The sequence below is a fragment of the Elaeis guineensis genome, chromosome 1 (genome assembly GCF_000442705.2).
Source record: "Elaeis guineensis isolate ETL-2024a chromosome 1, EG11, whole genome shotgun sequence".
Classification (NCBI taxonomy): Eukaryota; Viridiplantae; Streptophyta; class Magnoliopsida; order Arecales; family Arecaceae; genus Elaeis; species Elaeis guineensis.
The window spans coordinates 76,393,217-76,418,346 of NC_025993.2; the positions used below are offsets into that span (position 1 = coordinate 76,393,217).

The window sequence follows — 25,130 nt, forward strand, 5'->3', positions numbered from 1 at the left end:
GTAGATATGACTTACTTTCCAGCAGAGATGTATGTGTCATGTTTCATGTCATCACTCAGACCCCCCTAAACCTCCCTGCACTTATGATAGAGGCCATGAGAGAAACTTTGAACAGATCCAAGGCACACTTGCCTTATGGTATGGCCCTTACTAGAGTATTCAAGAGGTTTGGAGTTAGCTGTGAGGGGGAGGCACCTACCAAGCTCTCTCATGTGGACACTTTCAACCAACACAGCCTGCACCGAATGGGATTTGCAAAGACTGTTGGTGGTTGGATCAAGGGATCTGAGGAGAGAGTTGAGGAGAGAACTGAAGAGAGAACTGAAGATAGAGCTGAAGTCAGAACTGAAGGCAGAGTAGAAGAAGAAGATCCATCATCTCCTGTCCATGACCTCAGGGCAGCATCACCACATACCCAGTTCATTCCTGATACAGAGGCTGGCCCTTCAGAGTTTACTAGGATGCCCACACCAGTGTATCAGCCAGAGAGCAGAGCACCTCATTCAGAGTTCAGACTGGCTGACGATCAGATCGAGCATATATCACAGCGTGTGGCTTCTTTGCTGTCTAGCCAGTGGAGTAGTACTTCTTTTTCACCTAGAGCCACCTCTTCTGATCAGACCATTACTCCCCACATCTCCACCTTGTTTCAGATGATATCAGATTAGTCTATCAGGATCCAGCAGCTTGAGGACACAGTCTGGAGACTTACTGGCAGAGTTCTTGACTTGCAGGGGCAAGTCCTTGCATTGGCCCATCCCAAGCCACAGGAGTCAACCATTGAGGTCACAGACCTCACTGCAGAGGCTGGTAGGCTCAGAGGAGCACTAGAAGGTGGATATGAATTACTGAGGAAAGAGATCCGAGGATCGAGTGAGCAAGCTACCACTCAGTTCACTGCTCTACTTCAATCTGTTTTCAGAGCACTGAACGTACTTGATTCTATCAGACTCACCCTTTCTGTTCAGTCTTTGGCCTCTCAGCGTTCTCAGCCACCCAGTTCATCTCGCTCTCCTGCTCGTGCCAGCACCTCCACTCGTGGCAGAGGCAGACGGGGTAGAGGACGCACTTCTGATCCATCATCTCCTCACCCTATATCTGATGACTCCGATCATTGACTTATCTTGATCATTACTAGGTCCTAGGAGTTAGTATCTTGTTCTAGGATCTATACCTTGGGGCCATGTATTGACAATTAGCTGGTTGAATTTTATTTTTAAGAATTATGTATTGAAACAATTATGTTTTGAATGGAATCATTTTTCACTTATATTTCTACCTTTTGTAATGATATTGATCATATTTTGGTTATATATATTCTTCTTGTGGAAAAATTATCTTCTCCTTGTTATTGTTTGCTGTTGATAATTGCTATATTAAGGGGGAGCAAACTTCTATGATAAACTCCAAAAGGGGAGAAATTAAAGAATATTTTAAAAAAAAAAAAAAAAAGGAAGAGTTAACCATATTTGATGATGTCAAAAAGGGGGAGAAATTAAACAAAACAAAATTGGAGATATTAAACAAAAATTGGAGATATTAAACAAAAAAAAAAATTTGGAGAAATTAAACAAAAATTTGAGAAATTAAATATTTGGAGAAATTAAACAAACAAAAATTGGGGAGAAATTAAACAAACAAAAATTGGAGATATTAAACAAAAATTGGAGAAATTAAGCAAAAATTTGAGAAATTTGATATCAGACAGAAATTAAACAAAAAGCCATCCATCAAAAGCAAAATCATAAGTATAATGCAAATAAGTAATTTTTTATATGCTCTGATATATTTCAAAATTCAAACTTGCTCTGATATATCTTTTGAAATTTACCTTGATACATCTTAAGAAATTTGATTTACTCTGATACACCTTAAAATTTCTTTTAACTTGCTCTGATACATGATAAAATTTAATCTGATACAGTGTGAAAGTTTCTCTGATATATTATAACATTTGCTCTGATACAGTGTGAAATTTTCTCTGATATATTATAACATTTACTCTGATACATTGTAAAATCTTTTCTGATAACATTGTAAAAATTATTGTTCTTGCTTTGATACATTGCAAAATTTATTTCTTTTCTCTTGCTCTGATATATCTTAAACTCAAAATGATCTAATACCCTTTTCAAATCTTTAAGAAAATGGACAAACTATTTTTGCATAAATATGCCAAAAGAATCATACTCTTTTCAAGCATATACACCTATAATGCATTCTTTTGAAATTAGTGATTCACATAAATATTTTTGTTCAAATGTTATCATCATCAAAAAGGGAGAGATTATTGCTCCTAGATTGATTTTGATGATTACAAAGCAGATTGAAGGGATACAAATAATTTTAAAATAAAAAAATCTTTATGCTCTTCAAGGGCAAAATTGTAATTTCACTAAAATCCTGATTTGATAGTATCATTTGATAAAACAAATGATTTGAAAACTATTGGTGAAAATTTTATTATTTTTGGACTTATATTTTTGAAGTTGTGAAGGTTTGAAGTGCATGAGTCGACACATGAGTCAACTCATGGCACTGTGAGCTGATTGGCACGCAAAAATTCTTCTTGGCACGCTAGTTTTCTGGCTTGGCACGACCTGTGAGTCGACTCATGAGTCGACCCACAAGGCATGAGTCGACTCATGAGTCGACCCCTGCTGATTTGAGCCAAGAATTTTCAGAAACGCATTCTCTGGTAAATGCAACAGAAGTCGACTCCTGATGCATGAGTCGACTCATGAGTCGACCCCTGCGATGGAAAATATCAGCAACGGCTATTTTTTTGTCCATTTTAATTGCCTTTTATGCTTCCTAAAATTGCTCTAACGGCTCTTTATCTGCCTAAATTGTTTTCTCTTGCTTCTAATGCTGTAAAATGCTTAAAATGGTGAAAGAAATTGCAGATTAAATAGCAGATCAAATTGGAGAGAAAAAAGAAGATCAATCGGCAGATCAAAAGAGAGATAAAATTCATTGAGAGGATCCACGAGATAGTTTGAGAGAAAAAGAAAAGAGGATCCAAAATCCACACGAGAGATTGTGAAAGAGATTCAAGAGCTTTCAAAGAGAGGATCTTTCAAGCCTATTGTTCAACCTTGATCTAGAGATCGTTCAAAGCTTTCAAGAGATCTTCAATCAACAATCAACCTCTTCTCAAGCATTCGTTCAAGCATTCATCCATCTTGACAAAATTCAAAAAGGGGTTCTTCATTTAAGTAAAGTTTTTATTGTTATATTCGCTCATTTAAGGAGCTGTTATTGTATTAATTTGTGCTTTAAATTCTCTTACTCTTGTAAGTAATTGTTCTTGTTTTTGGAGGATTTCCAAAACAAGGAAAGGTTGATCTGAACCTGAAATTGGAGTGTTTTGGGTTTACTTGTACCCGAAAAACAAGTGATCTAGCTTGGAATAGCTAGTGTCGGAGTTTCCGACGTTTTGTATTCGGGTTGAATACAAAGTATAGTGGATTGAAATTCCCAAGTAGGATCTTGGGGAGTGGATGTAGGTGCAAGGTTAGCACCGAACCACTATAAATCCTTGTGTTTGTGGTGTGCTTTATCGCTTCACTTTATTTCTTTATTATATTCTTGCATTCCTGCTTTAGGTAATTAATATTGAATTAAAGTCTTTGTTTTGTTCTTCATAAGTAATCAGTTGGGCTTAAAATTTTTTAGAAACCCAATTCAACCCCCCCCCCTCTTGGGTTGCATAGCTGGGCAACACCAAGCATATCGAGCGGCAATTCCATCTGATCCGTGATTATCTTGAAAAAGGTTATGTCGAGATTAAGAGAGTCGACTCCATAGACAATGTGGCAGACCCACTGACAAAGCCATTAGACCAGTAGAAGATCGAAGCCCACCTTAAGAAGATGGGACTTAGATATATAGCCAATTGACATTAAGTCAAGTGGGAGTTTGTTAGATGTGTGCCCTAGATGCCAGATTGGCTGACACATTCCTATACAAATGTAAGGATAAATTTATAATTTTGACTATAAATGAATAAAAGAATTATTCTACTATCATATTGTGTATATTATGTCTGTAATACATCCTTTGAGTTAGTAGGAATGTTAATTTATATTTTCAAGAGTTGAAAATTTAAGGTATGAATTTACATAACTAACTCATAAACAGCCCCTGACCATAGGATCATCACGAGGATGGTGATCGATCCGAAAGATTGGTGTACGATCGCTTCCTTAGGGTAGATGTATCTTGAGTCTACGGTGTGGAGATACCAGAGCGAGAGTACAGATATTCATTGAAAATGAGAGTACTGAGCGTGACCACCTCGAGCAGTCATAAGAAAATCTACCTTCTTGTTGATGACTGCTCGATGCTGCAGCTGTGTATCTAGTTCTTTGACCTTAGGTACATCGATAGTTCACCTTGAGTATGTTATAGTTTGACTATACCATAACTCGATCTCCTAGCCATTCGGAACCTTGAGGTGTATGTTGGCTGTAGCATATTCATTGTAGGAACCAGATCGCACCAAGAAGAGATCTATCAACCTCGATAAATAAGAGGAGTAGTCCTATGATGATCGAAAGATTGAGTCCTTAAGCCCATGGCCATGGCAGAGTGAAATAATGGAAAAGAGTTTTTCATTAAAGTTTCACATCGAACTTGGATCGATCGATTGATTCATATGACTGATGTTGGGTTTGACGAGTTCACCTTAATCCTAATTCAGTCGGGACTCATGATAGAAGAACTCAATCACACAAGTAGCTGCACCGAGTGGTTCATCTTCATTTCTGATAGGTTGCCACCATATACTGCTAGGTGTCACTGATGGATTTTGAGAGCAATTAGAATGATCTTGATGGTCAATCATTCTAATTATCTGAGTCAGAAGAGTTCTGGTCCATCGAAAGGAGTTTCGATGATGTCGATGATGAGATCACGACATGTCTTATTACCATATAGAAATGAACCTAACTGGATCACACAAACAAGAGTTAGGGTCTGAATGTCATCAATTGAGCTAGTCCAATTTGATTGATTTGGATTAGATCCAATTAGGTTTAAGGAAGTCATGCTAGCACACGATTGAGCCTAACTTTCTCCTCGTGTAATCTTTTCTATCTCGACTGAGCCAAATGTGATTTGACTCACCCAGAGAACCTTAAGAAGGTTTCTCACAGTCTGACTAGAGTCAGTCCAGCTTAGAAAAGATTTGTCTTAATTCATGAGATGAATTTAAGACAACACCTGCTAATTCCTGTCACCTGCCATTTTTATTTTAGAACATTGGTCAAACGTTGATCCATGGACCTTAGACTGAAGGCCACTTGGCAAGAGGTCATTGGAGATTTTTTATGGAGTGTCCACCTACTAAATTGGGCCTCAAAGTGGGTTCCATATTCAGATTGGGCGTGCACCCCAAGTGGATAAGGATAGATTCCCATAAGATGAGGACTCTGATCCCTTGGTCAACTTGGACTGTGGGGCGCAAATCTCACTGTGCTTATCCAGTGTTGGCACCATCAGTAGAAGGGATTGTGAGAATTCTCATCTGATATGATCAAATGACATCACTCCATCAATCAAAATTTTTTCAGAATTAATTGAAATTTTTTGATTGATCGAATGATATGGCACTGCATGGCGCAGTGGGATCTATTTAAACCCTGTCTGTGCAATAACTAGCAAAAGCCTGAATCCTCTCCTCTTCTCTATGCCCCCTCTACTCCTTTCCCTCTCCTCTTCACATCCAAGAGGTTGGGCATCCATCTGGTGCTTGTCCAAAGCGTGGTGGCTTCCTGATTAGAAGGCTGCAGAGATTTATCAAGAAGCTGCTGCTCCAGCTTCAGAAGATCTTTTGAAGATCTTCCAGATCAGATCCAGATTTGATTTTTGGAGCAAAGATTTGTGAGGAGAATATGATCTGATCCTACTTGAGTGGATATCGGTAGAGGCCAGATGACTGCATGGCTATTTTAGAACCTCGGGCATTGCTGCGATCATCTACAGGGTAATCTAGTTACCCTAGAGGTATTTCTCTATTCCTTATGTTTTCAGATTTAATTTTAGATTTAATATCAGATAATAGAAATTAGATCTAATAGATCTTAAATCTAAAAAATCATAGGATAATTTTTTGAAATATTCCATCCCAGATCTCATTAGATCTGGAAGATCCTATAAGGAAAAAGCCAGTTTTTCCTTCAAGGATATCAGAAGATCCGTGAAATACATCATGGACCGCACCATATCTAATAAGGTGTAATTTTTTTTTTCATAATTTTATTTAATTGTAGAGTATAAGGAGGTATCCATTGAGAGAGTATTCTATTTTATTTTAAATAATTGAGAAACTCACTAGACAAGTATTCTCTTCTTCGATAAGATCGAAGAGCTTTAATACTTTTATCAGTTTGTTTCTCAACTATTCTTTAATACTCTTTAAATTTATCAAAGGCTCCAGATTTATATTTTATTAAATACACATATCCAAACCTAGACCTATCATCAGTAAACGTGAAGAGTAAGAGTATCCACCTCTGGCTTAAGTCGATATTGGACCACAAATATTAGTATGTACAAGGTCCAATATGTTATTTGCCCTTTCTCCATATCTAGTAAATGAAGTCTTGATCATTTTTTTCATGAAATAAGATTCACAAGTTCTATATGATTCATAATCATAAGAATCAAAAAAATTATCTTTATATAACTTGTTAATTCTTGACTCATTTATATGACCAAGTCGGCAGTACCAGAAGTATGTGACATTCACATTCTCTCTCTTTTTTTTCTTCATATTATCAATATGAAATACTTTATCATTAAGTGAAAGAAATAAAAGATCATTATCAACAAAACTTTCATAATATTCATTAGAAAAATATATAGAACAACCATTATTCTTTACTTTTATTTCAAAATCTTATTCCAATAACAATGGTACAGAAATAATATTTCTAACGATATTTGGAATATAATAACAGGTCTTCAGTTTCAAAATTTTATCCGAAGGCAACTTCAAAATCTTGATTCCTACGACTTTAACTTGAATGGACTCTCCACTAGCGCTGAACAGCTCGAAGTCACCTTTATTCAGACTCTTTATTTTCGGTAGACCCTGCAATAATTTGCAAAGATGTGAACCACAGGCGGTATCTAATACCTAAGAATATGAAAATAAAATACTTAATGATAAGTTAGTTTGTATCATATGCAAATCTTTAGCAACATTTATCAGTTTGACGGTTGCAAGGTATTCCTTGCAATTCCTCTTCCAATGGCCCTCCTTGCCACAGTGATAGCAAGTACCTTTGGTGGAGACTTTCTTCATCTTCTTCTTGGAGATGTCAGCCTTAGAGTTCATCTTATTTTTGAAATCCTTCTTTGCCTTATTCTTGTTGATCTTATTGACAAGAAGAACCAGAGCCTTTTCACCCTTGAAATAGCTCTCTGCTGTTTTCAACATGTTCAGCAGCTCTGGCAGGCTGATGTTCAATTTGTTCATATGATAATTTATAACAAACTGAGAAAAAAAATCAAGAAGAGACTGTAGAATCCAATCCTGGCTCAGTTCACCATCCATGGCAAAGCTCAGTTATCCCAGATGAGTGATCAAATCAATTATCTTCAAGACATGCATTTGCATGGAGGTGCTTTCAGTCATGCGGACACGGAACAACTGCTTTAATATCTCATATCGAGCAGTTCGACTTTGTTCCCCATATAACTCCTTAAGATTAAGAAGTATAGAGGGGACATCCATGTTCTCATGCTGCCTCTGAAGCTCGTTGCTCATGGAGGCAAGCATGATGCATTTGACAGTCATACTGTCATCTTTTCATATCTTGTATGTGGCCCTTTCCTCCTCGAAAGCATCTTTTCTAAGTGAATTTGGTGCAGGTGTATTCAGAATGTAGAAAATTTTTTCTTGAGTGAGAACAATTCTCAAGTTTTTTAACCAGTCCATATAGTTAGGTCCAGATAATTTGTTTGCATCTAGTATGGCTCTAAGTGACCATGTGGATGCCATATGTGTAGTTAATATACAATAACAAGAACATAATATAAGCGGATAACTCATGATGACATATACAACTAGATTAGGACTTTTATCTATTTGTGTCTTCTACTATTTTATCGAACTTCATAGCCCTCAAGTATGAAAATCGAGAAACATACTAATATTTCTTAGTGGGGTTGAGATCCCTATTCCTCACAAATATCTTATAGATAGCACAACAAGTATTTATGAGTTCAAGAGTAAGTAACTCTTTACCAATTATACTTCTACAATTCTTAATATTTTTCTCTCTGACCTCTAGATCATATATAGTCTTATGGATAGCACAACAAACTATAGTATTCTAGTTAAGTTGACCCTTCAATCCCATATGGTCATACTTAAACAATGCTGTCTTTGTGGATAGCATAACAAAGCAACACTTTTCAAAATATACCATAAGCATCAAAATACACTTGATCAACATCATGTCTATTTCTATAGTAAACCTTTTGGATAGCACAACAAGTTCACTAAGATCTTGACATATTCTATCTATCAAGTTTGAAGGAAGGCTCTTGTAATGTCTACATCACTAATCAATCTAAGTTCAAAATTCAACAAGACCAAATTGGTTAAGTCGTAGGTGGGAGGCCTCCTGTAGCTTTTCTTAGACACCAACAAAGTTGGCCAGGCCAACATATGGATCTAATTAGAAAATTATCTTTCATACTTTTCTCAATACCAATTAGTCAAAAGAATTTGACTTTTGATTTGAAAGTAAATTCCAATATTACTACTTAATATAATTTTTAAGAGGATCTTTGAACTGATCTCAGCACATCCTAACTACGACTACATAAAATATACTTTACATATTATGTAATTCGGCATGTAATCACAAATCAAAGTAGCAATCATATAATTATGCCAAAAATCATATAAGGGTGCAATTCAAGTCATAACATATGACAAGCAAAATTGAAATAATAAAGCAGCCCCTAATCATATTAGGCATGCATAACACCCTTAACCATGAATCGATTTAAGCATCACACTACCATGATAATATAAATTTTAAATTATTATAAATTCATAATTTTAATAATTAAAATTTAAAACTATGATACATATAAAGTCAAAAATAATTTTTGATTTTAAAGATTGATGCTAAAACTTGAAGCAATATTCTTGGCAATATATGAACAAGAATAATTCTATGCTACTACTTTGTACTTGTTTGATCGAATCAGACAAGGATGGCTCTGATACCACTATTGAATTTTGACCATACAGTAAAAAATAATTTTTAAAATTTTAAAATCAAATAAGTCAATAGCTTTAACATATAAAACTATCGAGCTGAAACCCAAATCCTAGAATCACCTTATTGATATCGATCAAAACAAAACAAGCATGCAAAAAGGGATAGAATTTTTACTTTTACCAAAATGATAATATCGCACATTGATGATCTCCATGAGACTCCAAAGTAGAAGTTCTCCAACAGTGATCCATATAGAAGTTGGCCAAGGTCCTTCCTAACTGGTGCGCTGCCACAGCCTTATCTTCTCAAGAACACTGTCGGCTTCGAACTCAAGGAACGATCACGCCAAAGCCCGGTCACCTCCAAATTTATCATCAAGATTATGCCAAGAAGATACTCTTTAGATGTCTCACATCCTAGGATTTGATTTTTGACTCCAACATATAAAAAAATCAAACCCTAGGGCACACTAGCAACACTTGCTAATTCTCTCACCACCCTTCTTACAACTTTTGCCACTCAATTTCTTCTTGCCTTTTTCTTACATTTTTTCCAAAATTTTCTCTCTAATTTATACATTACTTATCTCTAGTTTCAATTTAAAATCATAGTAGCTAGGCCATGTGGGACATACCATATATATAAGGAACCAAGAGACGTGAGATGGGACCAAGGGGTGCCAACCTTTGGTGCTCTACTTTCTCATACGGTGAATAAATTCACCATATGAAATTATGGTGCAAGAGTGCCTTCACATAGAAGGACTCTCCCTCTTTCATGTGCCATAAAAATCCCACATTAAATTGATATTAAATCATAAGAGATCAGGTTAAGAAATTAAGGCAACACATTAAGATAAGAGTCTTCATGAAGAAGGACTCTTCATCTTCACATGCTAAAATGAGTGGGGCGGCATTTATTTTTTAGCATGGTATCTAGTGGGCACAGAGGAGTCCTTCTCCACTTGAAACTATTTTAAGTTGGATAAGAATCCAATTAAGATAGACCCAAGCCCATTTGGTCAAAGACAACTAGTCTAGGTTAGCTCAAACACTTGATCTAAACCAATTTAAGAACTTGGGTTAATGCTAGCATATCAAATTAACCCTTAAAATTTATATTAAATTCTAATTAAATCAAATCAATATTAAATTTCAAAGTGTGTGATCCATTGGGTTCCAAATCTAGCCAGCAGTGGATCAAGACTTTCGATAAAATCCTAATCCGATCAAATTAGGTCACCTAAAAAGTCCCAATCAATTAGGACTCTTTCTAATTAATTTCAAAATTAAACTCTTTTAATTTTGATGAGTCTATAAATTAAAATTGACATCTAGCAATGTGTCATGACTATCCAAAAGATTTAAAATTTTGATGAAAAATTATCAAAATATCCTTCAGTGGTAAGTTACTGTGTAATTCAATCCTTCCGTCAAACAACATCCTAGATGAGCTGTGGACATGAAAATATGTCAAACCTAATCACTTATCTTTATGTATCTCGAACAAAAGGTGACGATTCAGTTGATGATATATTAGAAATTCTTTTCTAATTATCATCCTGCTTTAGCCAAAGACTTCAAGAATCATCAAACTATAAGATCACATAGGATGTTTGCTCCCTTTATTAAGAGTGACTGATCCCTTATTGATCACTCATAATCTTTATATATATTTCACCACATCCAGAATACCCCATACATGAATCAAACAACCAAGTTAGGAAGTGAACCAAAATATAAATCCATGTACATAAGGTACCATGGCGATCTCAGGTCAAAGGATCACTTACACAACTCCCACTAGAGAATCATCAATTGATATATAAATAAGACTCCATCTGATATTCTCTTGTAGGTCTATTCAATGAACTCATTCTCTAATGAGCATCCATATTCTTGTATTAGTGTCACCACATAAGTAGTTGTGAGATCAACCATCCTCATTTCTGAGTAGATATAGGACATGCTAGTCTTACCAATATCATTGATCTCCGACTCAATGAACCAATGAGTAAAAATCTTTTAGATCATGGCTATCAAAGATTTAGGTCTCACTGGTATGATCTCATCACAGTCCTAAAATCATTGTTCGGACCTATAGAATTCATTATAATCTTAAAATAATAAGATACAGTGTACAATGAATCAAAAATATCTATTTTATTAATAAATTAATGTCAATTACATGAGTCTGAAAGATAAATTATAGAAAATATCTTATTGCATCTCGTATGTGATTGGCTTGTAGGGCACCATTCTTTCATTTAAGGCTCACAAAAGCATATCTTAAGATCACCCAAACTATGCCCCGAAGGGATGATGTATTCAAGCATTCTCCAATTGGTTTTCTCTTCCCCATTAAAATAGGTGAGGGTTCTCCTCCAGCCAATTAGCTCCTGGCTGCCATCTCTAGTGTCTGTTACTAGTATTTGGGTAGTAACATCTGCAAATGGCTGATCGGTATGCTTCCATGATTTCGTGCCTTCCTTATGCCTGTTTCATTAAGTGAAAAAGTACAAGGGGCATTTTTTGTCTTTGACTAACTAAACAGTGAGAGGTTATCAGAATTAGAGCAATTTGGCATGTAGAATTAGCGGACAACTCATAAGGGAAGGAACACAATTAGAAGTTTAACTAATGGAATCATTGGAATTGGCTTCCAATATTTAGTTCGGCATAAGACAATTAATCCAACTGCAGAGTTAGCCTTACACCTTCTATAGACAATCTTTTATCTCATTCTTCATCTAATCCATATTTTATATTTAGATTTCCCTCTATTATGAACATGGAGAATAATATATGACCAGGTATGTTTATATAGCATGCAATAAGAAAAAGAGAGATAACCCTGCAAAGTAATAAAGAAACAAGTAACTTGAAATCAAGGTTTGCAAACGAATCTGAATCAGGGAAAAGAACCCAAATCTCACATAAATGTTACATCCAACAATATCAAGATCCCATGAACAAACTCGAGATTTAGCCAAGAGGAATCCAAGAAACTAAGGACAAGAAATCTGAAATAAAGGTCTGAAAAAGAAATTTGAAAGAAAAAATATGAAGATCCCATGAACAAACTGAAGAAAACTAGAGAAAACCAAAAAAGCAACGTATTTTCTCCACCAAAAAAATAACCAAGAGGCTATCTTGTATAGAAGAAAGAGAACATTAAATTCAACTCCGAGACCATGCACCACCAAATTAAGCCAAACGAGACAAACAAACAAACACCAAGATTCCATTGAGCAAACTCAAGAAAAGCCTCAAGGGAAAGGTGACGTCCAAGAACCCAACATAGAAAAAAAAGGAATACTTATTAAAAGATAGAAACAAGGAATGATTCCACACCAAGAAGAAGAATACGATAGAAGAGCAGGCAAGCAAACCATAAAGCTTAGGGTCCTTTTTGCACAGATCTTTCTCCTCAAGTATGTATTAAAGATAATTCTATCATAACTAACCCACGTCATCATGGCTCTACTATTAGAGATCAGTTAGATAGTTTTGAATTTAAATTTAATTGTATCAACAACTTCTTGTTTCTATATCAACTCACTTGTATCTTATTATCTGTAATTTATTTTTTAAACTTTTCTTGTAACTTATCAGCTCATGTGTCACGCCCCCGACCCGAGATTTGAATCGAGGGTCATAGCAACCGCCGCATACTCATAGAATACTTTTTCCATAAGCATGCAAGGCATCTCATCATGATATCTTACACATAAAGTTAAATAATTTTTCAATTTTTAACAATCAAACCTTAGTTCAAATAATAAATCAAAACTCAGTGTCCAAAAGAAAAATAATTGTCTGACAAAGTCAACACTAAAAAAAAAAAAAAGATCTTGAATCAATTCTGAGAAAATCCTAAATCAAAAGAGCTAACTCTATCTCTAATCGCTCTCCCAACCAAAATCCCGCATCATGCTAATTTTCTGGATCTATAAGAAAAACATAAAACTCATCATGAGCTAAATAGCCTAGTAAGCAGTGTATACCTTTAACTGAATGAATCAAGCAATAATACTATACATAATGATTTACTGATAATAACAAAAATCAATATATAATTTTATGAAATCATAATCATACTATCAATCATATAAAATTCAATTCATCATAATTTTAAATTATGCTTATCATCTTAAATTCATCAATTTCTTAAGTTCTTCTTACCAACCATGACTATGACCACATTATCCCTATGGCAGGGTCATAATACCACGTATCTGCTTGCGGTGGGCTGCGAATCATCTGGCAGCCAAGTCCTTTGGAACCGCTGGTCTCGCTGGTGGTTTGTCGTTGGTCTCTCTGGTGACATGTCACTGGTCTCGCTGGCGACATAAATCTTTAGGATAATCAATTACCAACGTATATGCCTCCATTGGTGGGGTCTTTTACACAGTCAGATTGTCAATTTCATATTATCTTCCAATTCTTATATTATTTTCAAAAATAATATAAATAAATGATATTCGAGTCAAATCAATCATATCATTCTTTGTGATCATACATCATCATAATAATTGTTCAACAATTAATTTCAGTCATATATAATTTTTACAATTAACTTCAATCATAAACAATTTCAACAATTATTTTAAATAATATTTTCAATCACAAGCATGCATAAATTTATTAAATTCAAAATTTATAATTTACCAGATAAATTCAATAAAAATAAATACTACTTATCTCAAAAGAAAATCAAAACTAAGAATTCTAGAAGTCTTGAAAATCCTTCTCTGAGCCTGATACGTCAAATATCATATTTTTAATCAAAATTTTATCGAATTAAAAGTAATTAAAATTTATTAAAATCTAATATCTCCACATGAATCAACTTGACGATAGCATACAGGATTTTCAGACTAATCCATGGAAAATCTCCTTATATTTCTTTTAATTATTATTATTATATTATTATTATTTATTATATTTTTTTTAATTTCATAAATCCTAAAAAATCTAAGAGAGAGAAAGTAGAGAGAGAAAGTTTCTCTCTCCCTTTTCTTTTTCTCTCTCCTTTTTTTTCTTTTCTTCTTTTTCTTCTTTTTTTTTTCTTTTCTTCTTTTTCTTCTGTTTTCTTCTCGGGCTCCTTCCAGGCCGGAATAGGGGACCGGCGGGTCCCCTCCTTTGTCGGGCCATTCAAGCTACGGCCGCCACGGTGGAGGCCGATGGCAGAGGGGGGTCACTCCCCCGGTTACGGAGAAGCATGGCCGGCGGTCGATTGCGATCGCCGGTGCTGGAAAATCCAAGAAAAAGAAGCCAAAACAGGGATCTCTTTTTCGACCAAAAATCAGCGACAACCGTCGCCGGCAGTCGCGCACAAAGGCACGGGGAGAAGGGAAAAGAAAAGAGAAAGAGAAGGAGAACTCACCTCAGCCTCCGGTGACCCCACCGGCGAGCAATCACTGCGAGAACAAGATGAGTGTCCACGGCTCCAATCGGGAAAAACAGGGAGAAAGAGAGGGGTAGAGGGCTGATATTCGGTTTCTAAGGAAAGGGGAGGTCTTTCTATAGAGGACCCTAGGACTTCGAGAGGTCCTAGGACTCCCGATTTACCCAGATCTCGCCGGAGAAGGAAGGAGTCTTCTTCCCGATTTTTTCCTATTTTTGTTTTTTTTTTCCTGGGCTTGGGTCTTACTAGATGGGCTTGGGCTTTGGGCTATAACATTCTTCACCCCTAAAAGAAATTTCATCCTCGAAATTTTTCATACCTGTAGTCTCGAAGAGCTGGGGATATTTTTGCTTCATTTCTTCCTCTAGTTTCCAAGTAGCTTCTCTTTCCGAATGTCGACTCCACTGTACCTTGACATAAGAAATGTTGCGATGTCTCAGCACTTGTTCTTTACGGTCCATGATCCGTATCGGATATTCTTCATATGATAGATCTTTTCTGGCTTGCACTGGTTCAAGTTCCACGATGTGACTTGGGTCTGGTAAATATTTCTTTAACATAGAAACATGAAAAACATTATGTACTCCTGCAAGTGAAGGTGGTAAGGCAAGTCTATAAGCCACCTCACCAATTCTTTCTAAAATCTCAAATGGACCCACATATCTAGGATTCAATTTGCCACGAATACCAAATCTTGAGATTCCTTTTGAAGGAGATACTTTGAGAAATACATGATCACCGACTTGAAATTTTAATTTTCGTCTCCTGTTATCTGCATAACTTTTCTGTCTGCTTTGTGCTGCCCGAAGTCGTTCTTTAATTAATTGAATCTTCTCGACTGCTTGTTGAACAAGTTCAAGACCCAATATTCTCTGCTCACCAACATCATCCCAGTGAATCGGTGATCGACATCTTCTACCATATAATGCTTCATAAGGTGCCATACCAATGCTGGCCCGATAACTGTTATTGTAAGCGAACTCAATCAAAGGTAGATGCTCATCCCATGAACTTTTCATATCCAAAATATAGGTTCTCAACATATCTTCTAAGATCTGAATAGTTCTCTCTAACTGACCATCAATCTGTGGATGAAAAGCTGTACTGAAGTTTAATTTTGTTCCTAATGCCTTGTGTAAGCTCTTCCAAAATTGTGATACAAATCTGATGTCTCGATCCGATACGATGGTCATTGAAATTCCATGTAGCCTAACAATTTCTTTCATATATAACTTTGCTAGTCTTTCCAAAGTAAATCCAACTCTAATTGGTAGAAAGTGTGCAGACTTTGTCAATCGGTCCACAATCACCCAGGCTGCATTATTTTTACTGGGAGTCTTCGGTAGTCCAGTTATAAAATCCATAGTGATATGTTCCCACTTCCATACTGGAATATCAAGAGGTTGAAGTAGTCCCGCAGGTCTCTAATGTTCAACTTTAACTTGTTGACACACCAAACATTGAGCCACGAGTTGAGCGATCTCTCTCTTCATATTATTCCACCAGTACATTTTTTTTAAGTCTCTATACATCTTAGTACCTCCCGGATGCACTGTATAACTGGTCTAATGTGCTTCCTGAAGTATTTCATGCTTGAGTACTGAATCATTGGGTATGCAAATTCTATTTTCGAACCTCAACGAACCATCATCATGTATCTTGAATTCAGATTGAACACCAGCTTCCACTGAATTCCTTATTTTCATCAGTTGTGGATCATCATTCTGGGCAACTGTAATTCTTTCAATGAGTGTTGGCTGAACCCTCATGTTGGCTAACCGTACTGTTGAGTCATATATTCGGATGTCTAATTCCAGTTTTCTTATATCCTCCAATAATTGGCTTTGATGTGTGATTAAAACCGCCAAATTTCCCACAGATTTTCTACTAAGGGCATCAGCAACAACATTAGCTTTTCCTGGATGATAATGGATTGTTAAATCATAATCTTTCAACAGTTCTAACCACCTTCTCTGTCTCATGTTTAATTCTTTCTGCATAAAAATATACTTCAAACTCTTATGATCCGTAAATACTTCACACTGCGCACCGTATAAATGATGTCTCCAAATTTTTAGGGCAAAAATCACCGCAGCTAATTTCAAATCATGTGTCGGATAATTCTGTTCATATGGTTTCAATTGCTTTGAGGCGTAAGCCACTACCTTACCATGTTGCATCAATACACAGCTGAGTCCCTTTTTAGATGCATCACTATATATTATGAATCCTTCATCTCTTGTTGGTATAGTAAGGATAGGGGCTGAAACTAATCATTGTTTTAACTCTTGAAAACTCTATTCACAATCTTCGGTCCACTCGAATTTAACCCCTTTTTGAGTAAGACGAGTCAAAGGTGCAGCTATGTGGGAGAATCCTTCTACAAATCATCTGTAATATCCTGCCATTCCTAGAAAGCTTCGAATCTCAGAGATATTTGTAGGTCTGTTCCACTGCATCACAGCTTCCACTTTTACCGGATCCACAAAAATTCCATCTTTAGATACGATGTGTCCTAAAAAGATTATTTTGTCCAACCAAAATTCACACTTCTTAAATTTGGCATAAAGTTTTTCTTTCCTCAATGTTTGTTGTACACACCGTATATGTTCTTCATACTCCAATTTGCTTCTTGAATATATCAAGATATCGTCAATAAATACGATAACAAACTTATCAAGATAGGATCTGAATATTCTGTTCATTAAATTCATAAAGGCTGCTGGAGTATTGGTTAATCCAAATGGCATCACTAGAAATTCATAATGTCCATAATGAGTTCTAAATGCAGTCTTTGGTATGTCTTCTATTTTGATTTTTAACTGATGATATCCTGAATGAAGATCAATTTTAGAAAAGACTTGTGCACCTTGCAGCTGATCAAACAAATCATCGATCCGAGGTAGAGGATACTTATTTCTGATAGTATTCTTATTCAACTCTCTATAGTCGATACAAAGTCTCATACTACCATCCTTCTTCTTCACAAATAAGACTGGAGCTCCCCAAGGAGATACACTAGGCCTTATAAAATCTTTATCCAATAAATCCTGTAATTGATCTTTTAACTCCTTCAACTCCAAAGGGGCCATTCTGTAAGGAGCTTTAGAAATCGGACTGTTATTGGGTGCCAACTCAATGGTAAATTCAATTTCTCTGTCTGGTGGTAGTCCGGTTAAATTATCAATGAATACATCTGAAAATTTATTTATGATAGAAATATCATGTAACTTCAATTCATCATGTTCTTTATTCTTTATTGATACTAGGTAACTTCTACATCCCTTTCTTAGCATCTGTCTAGCTTGCACAAATGAAATAATACGTGGAGGGGTGGTTCCTGTACTTCCATCGAAACTGAATGTTAATTCTTCTAGTATGTGAAAGTTCACTCTCTTTCCGTAACAATCCACAGAGGCATGTAAGTAGCAAGCCAATCCATTCCTAGAATGACATCGAAATCATGCATGTCTAGGACCACCAAATCTGTCGGTAATTCTCTTTCTCCTATTCTGATACTACATGACTTGCACACACTTTCGGTACTCAAAATACCACCTACTGGTGTCTCAACATATAATTTGGTTTTCATGGGTTCACATACTATATCATGTTGTCTAATAAAAGTAGTGGATATAAAGGAGTGTGTAGCACCAGAATCAAACAAAACTGAAGCATGAATACCAGATACAGGAATGATACCTGTCACCACAGTATTAGAGGCTTGAGCATCTTGTTGTGTGAGTGCATAGATCCTTCCTTGAGTTTTCAACCTTTGACCTCCATCCTTTGTTTGTGTAGGTCTATTCTCATCCCTCTGGGGGCAATCTACAATCTTGTGTCCTTTCTGTCCACATCTAAAACAAGAACCAGTATTCCATGGGCAATTAGAAGACTCATGCTCTCTTCGGCCACATCTCGAACATCTAGCTGCCTCATTCTCATGATTCTTATTAATTGTTGGCTTCTTTGCTGGATCCTTATTGTTCTGATTTCATCCTTGAGTTCCACCAAATCTATTTCTCTTCTTCTGATTCCGTTCTCTCTCCGCATGTGCTTCATTAACTTCTCTCTCAATTATTAAAGCTTTATTCACAACTGAGGCATAAGTAGTTAACTCATAAGGTACAACTTGTTTTCTGATTTCTATCTTCAGTCCTATTTCAAATTTGTGTACTCTGTCTTGCTCAATCTCAACTAATCTTGGAACAAACTTGGCTAACTCCGTGAATTTAGCTTCATATTCTGCAACAGATCTGTTCCCTTGTTTCAGATGAATGAACTCCTGCTCTTTCTATATTCTGACACTTCGGGGGAAGTACTTGTCAAAGAATTCATCTCAAAATCTCTCCCAAGTGAGTGGTATCCTATCATGCTCATATTTTTGTTCCAGTATACGCCACCAGTTGTATGCCTCGCCTTGTAACAGATATACTGTGAAGCGGATCTTCTCTTCATCGTGGCATTCTTGCACGGCGAATGCCTTCTCCATTTCTATAATCCAGTTATCTGCTTCCAGTGGCTCGATGGTCCCCTTGAAGGCTGGAGGGGCTAGCTTCTTAAATTTGACGATATTGTTTCTCTGCATTGGATATTCTCCATGTCCAGGTGTCGGTGGAAAATGCTGACGTGGCTGTGCATGTTGTTGTTGAAGTAACTATTGCTGTGTTTGAACTACTCCGATCAGAGTTTGCATTAGTTGAGTCATATTCGGCTCCTCTTGTACTGTCGGAGTATTTTCGGTAGGATCAAGGATTCCTTCCTGCTGAGTTGTGCCGCTATTTAATTGGGGAGTATTATCGCCAAGTGGATTTGATGTCCCTCCTACCGCTTTTTGAGTATTCTTCGTTCGTCATGGAGGCATATTGACCTATGATAAATTTGAGATAATAACTTATCCTTAATAAGGTTATAACTTACTTGAGACAGGTCAAATCATAATCATCATAACTAGCCTTTCAATTTCCTAATATCTACCCATCACTCGCTCACTCTATTCTACATGTCTTTATCTATCTACTTATGCTCTGATACCATATAAATTGTCACGCCCCCGACCTGAGATTTGAATCGAGGGTCATGACAACCACCGCATACTCATAGAATACTTTTTCCATAAGCATGCAAGGCATCTCATCATGATATCTTACACATAAAGTTAAATAATTTTTCAATTTTTAACAATCAAATCTTAGTTCAAATAACAAATCAAAACTCAGTGTCCAAAAGAAAAACAATTGTCTGACAAAGTCAACACTAAAAAAAAAAAGTCTTGAATCAATTCTGAGAAAATTCTAAATCAAAAGAGCTAACTCCATCTCTAATCGCTCTCCCAACCAAAATTCCGCATCATGCTAATTTTCTGGATCTGTAAGAAAAATATAAAACTCATCATGAGCTAAATAGCCCAGTAAGCAGTGTATACCTTTAACTGAATGAATCAGGCAATAATACTATACATAACGATTTACTGATAATAACAAAAATCAATATGTAATTTCATGAAATCATAATCATACTATCAATCATATAAAATTCAATTCATCATAATTTCAAATTATGCTTATCATCTTAAATTCATCAATTTCTTAAGTTCTTCTTACCAACCATGACTATGACCACATTATCCCTGTAGTAGGGTCATAATACCGCGTATCTATTTGTGGTGGGCTGCGAATCATCTGGCAGCCAAGTCCTTTAGAACCGCTGATCTCGCTGGCGGTTTGTCGCTGGTCTCTCTGGCGACATGTCGCTAGTCTCGTTGGCGACATAAATCCTCAGGACAATCAATTGCCAACGTATATGCCCCCATTGGCGGGGTCCTTCACACAGTCAGATTGTCAATTTCATATTATCTTCCAATTCTTATATTATTTTTAAAAATAACATAAATAAATGATATTCAAGTCAAATCAATCATATCATTCTTTATGATCATACATCATCATAATAATTGTTCAACAATTAATTTCAATCATATATAATTTCTACAATTAACTTCAATCATAAATAATTTCAACAATTATTTTAAATAATATTTTCAATCACAAGCATGCATAAATTTATTAAATTCAAAATTTATAATTTACCAGATAAATTCAATAAAAGTAAACACTACTTACCTCAAAAGAAAATTCAAACTAAGAATTCTAGAAGTCTTGAAAATCTCTCTCTGAACCTGATACGTCAAATATCATATCTTTAATCAAAATTTTATCGAATTAAAAATGATTAAAATTTATTAAAATCTAATGTCCCCACATGGATCAACTTGACGACAGTATCCAGGATTTTCGGACTAATCCATGAAAATCCTCTTTATATTTTTTTTAATTATTATTATTATATTATTATTATTTATTATATATATATTTTTTTTAATTCCATAAATCCTAAAAAAATCTAAGAGAGAGAAAGCAGGGAGAGAAAGTTTCTCTCTCCCTTTTCTTTTTCTCTCTCCATTTTTTTTTCTTTTCTTCTTTTTCTTCTTTTTTTTTCTTTTCTTCTTTTCTTCTGTTTTCTTCTCGGGCTCCTTCCAGGCCAGAACAGGGGACCGGCGGGTCCCCTCCTTTGCCGGGCCATGCAGGCCGTGGCCGTCATGGCGGAGGCCGGCGGTAGAGGGGGGCCACTCCCCCAGTTACGGAGAAGCATGGCCGGCGGTCGATTGCGATCGCCGGCGTCGGAAAATCCAAGGGAAAAGAAGCCAAAACAGGGGTCTCTTTTCTGACAAAAAATTGGCGACAACCGTCGCCGGCAGTCGCACACAAAGGCACGGGGAGAAGGAGAAAGAAAAGAGGAAGAGAAGGAGAACTCACTTCGGCCTCCGGTGACCCCACCGACGAGCAATCATGGCGAGAACAAGATGAGTGTCCGCGGCTCCAATCGGGAAAAACAGGGAGAAAGAGAGGGGTAGAGGGCCGATGTTTGGTTTCTAAGGAAATGGGAGGTCTTTTTATAGAGGGCCCTAGGACTTCGAGAGGTCCTAGGACTCCCGATTCACCCAGGTCTTGCCGGAGAAGAAGACTCCTATCGGGAGTCTTCTTCCCGATTTTTCTCTGTTTTTATTTTTATTTTTTTTCCTGGGCTTGGGTCTTGCTAGATGGGCTTGGGCTTTGGGCTATAACATCATGTATCTCTGTATATATGATAGAAATCATCAATGAATAGGGGGAAGCACTTTTCAGAAAACTTCTGTTAAGTTTTTATATGATATCAGAGCTTCTAACTCAAAAGAGAATGTCAAGCTCAGACTCTGCTTCGCTTGTTGTGATTTCTTCCTCTCCAAATCTTGAGTTAAACTCATCTCAGCTCATTGCTATAAATGCAGCAACTCAGTTGCCGTTCAAACTCACAGCAAGCAACTATTCTTCTTGGTGTGCTCAATTCATGTCCTTACTCATTGGATATGATCTGCTAGATTATAGAGATGGAGGTGTTGCCAAACCTTCCAAAACTATCACTGAAGGTGACAAAACCTTCTCAAACCCAGCGTTCACTCATGGATTTGCCAAGATCGATTACTTCGACATGCAATCATCACATCCATCTTTGAATCTATGGTGCCTCTTGTCTCCTAGACCTCACAGAAAGCTTGGACAACTTTGGCTAATCTTTATGCCAATTGCTCACACTCTCGCATTATATGCCTTAAGGAGCGCCTTCAAAATATGACTCACGGCTCCAAATCTATGACAAATTATATTCACTCCATCAAAATCATTGCCGACAAACTGGCAATCATTGACAGGTCATTATCACTTGAAGATATCACCCTATATGTCCTCAATGGGCTTGGTCCAGACTTTAAAGAGATTACTGCTGAGATTCGCACACGCAATAATCCATTGTCCTTCGAAGATTTGCATGATAAATTAGTTGCACATGAAGAATATTTGAAGAGGGAGGAATCCTTGTTTGAAATATCTCTGTTGCTGCAAACTATACTCAGAAAACAGGCCAAGGTTCTAATGAGAACTCCTATAGGAATGGGAAAAACAATAGAGGTGGATGCTCCACCAACTCAGGCTACTCAAACAATTCTGGGAACTCCAATAATTATTAGAATCATGGGTAGTACAGTAATCAAAACAACAACCATGGGAGAAAAAATAACAATAACAACAATTTTGGTAATCGCTCTAGTCGACCCCCACCTAAATGCTAGTACTATGATTTAATTGGTCACGTTACAAAGCACTGTCCTCAACTCATGCAGCATCCCATGGTCAATTATGCTGCTTCTGAAGATTCATCTAAGCATTGGTTGTTGGATTTCGGTGCCTCTCATCACATCACAATTGATCTCAATAATTTGGCCATTCACTTTGAATATGATGGTCCTGTGGTGATAGTAGGTGACGGTTTAGGTTTGAAAATCACACATGTTGGCTCCACTACTCTCAATACTCCAAAATCTTTTTTTATTCTAACTAATACGATGTGTTTCTTCTCTAGCCAAAAATCTCATATCTGTTTCTCAATTCTGCAAGTCAAACAATACACTAATTGAATTTCATCCTTCACATTTTTTGATTAAGGATCAAACCAAGGGGGTGACTCTGTTGCACGGGTCGAATAAAGGAGGTGTCTACCATCTGCCGTCCACCCTTCATGTTACTACCTCAAAACCACTTGCACTAGTTGGAGAATGAACCACCTTTCCAAACTAGCATGCACGGCTTGGGCATCCATCTTCCAAGGTTTTATAGCAAATTGTCAAGGAATATTCTCTATCAGTGTCTGACCATCAGTCATTGTCATTGTGTCAACCTTGCCAGTTGTCTAAGAGTCATCGTCTTCCATTTGGTATGTCAACATCACAAAGTAGGGGTCCTCTTGATTTATTGTACTCTAATGTTTGGAGTCCTATTCCTATTACTTCAACTAAAGGTTATCATTTTTATGTTATTTTTGTTGATCATTTCAGCAAATATGTATGGCTTTATCCCTTGCAAAATAAAAGTGAAGTCTTTTTTGTGTTTCCTAAATTCCAGGCCTTAGTTGAAAATTATTTCAAGACTAAAATTGTTTGCATTTACACTAATGGAGGAAGTGAATACTTTAAAGTCAAACATTAATTCTTTGCTAAGCTTGGTATTTCATATTTTGTTTCACCTCCACACACTCCTCAAATCATGGGAACTACTAAAAGGAGACACAGACACATCGTAGAAACTAGACTTGCTCTCTTATCACATGCTTGTGTTCCTTTAAGCTTTTGGCCAAATGCTTTTCTTACTGCCACTTATCTTATTAATCGTTTGCCTAGCTCTGTGTTGAATTCAAAAAGCCCTTTGCATATTCTATTTAATTGGAGTCCGAACTACTTGAAACTTAGAATTTTTGGTCCTCTTTGTTTTTCTTGGTTACATCCATATAGCAAAAATAAATTGGAACCAAGGTCCCGTCCACGTGTCTTTGTTGGTTACTCCACTTAACACCATGCATATAAGTGTTTTGATCCATCCACTTCCAAAATTTTTGTTTCGCGACATGTTGTCTTTGATGAAATAATTTTCCCCTTTGATTCTAGTTGTTCTATTTTGCAAGATTATTATTTTTCTGCCTAGCTTATGGATATGTCCCAAGTGTGCATGCCAACCCTCCTCAACAACCAGCTCAAAGGCCAATTCCTCTCCTTCTACAAAGAGTCCTACTCCCACTACAACACTACCAGATACCCTTACCTTTATCCCTTCCCCACCTATGACTATTCTTGACCTTCACCAACTCAACCGACTTGCACTAGCTCACCTGCTTGACCTTCACCAACACCCGCAACTGACTCTAACCAAAATACCAACATGTCTTCCTCATCTCCTAATTTGGCACGTGCAACATCATTTACTTCTGATTCTCACTCTCCCATGCAATTGCCACATCCCATCAGAACTCACTCAATGAGAACAAGAGCAATGTACAGTATTTACAAATCCAAAAAATTATTTCACACAACCATCCATCCATTGCCTCCTTCAGTGGAGCCCACCTGTGCTTCTCAAGCTCTTAAACATCCATAGTGGTGTGAGGCTATGACTCAAGAATTCAATGCTCTCCTGCATCAACACCCATGGGACCTTGTCCCTCCTCATCCTTCTCAGAATGTTGTTAGCAATAAGAGGGTATTTCATGTCAAATGGAAACTTGATGGCTCTGTGGATAGATATAAAACTCGACTAGTTGCAAAAGATTTTCATCAAAAGCCTGGCTTGGATTATCACAATACCTTCAGTCCTGTAGTCAAGTCTACTACCATCAGACTAGTTCTCACAATTGGTCTATTCGGCAATTGGATGTCAACAATACTTTTCTCCATGGATCTCTTCAAGAGGATGTTTTCATGTCCCAACCTCCTAGTTTTGTTGATCCTAAGAAGCCAGACTATGTATGTCATCTAAAGAAATCTATGGGCTCAAACAGGCCCCTAGAGCATGGTACACTTGAGCTTTTCAACTTCTTCACATTTGTTAGTTT

General features: G+C 36.6%; 1 pseudogene; it reads right to left on the reverse strand.

Annotated features, from left to right (window-relative positions):
* LOC140855934 (uncharacterized) overlaps positions 1–24,787 on the reverse strand; it is a 46,865-nt pseudogene extending 22,078 nt beyond the window's left edge.
* Positions 24,788–25,130: the final 343 nt, after the last annotated feature.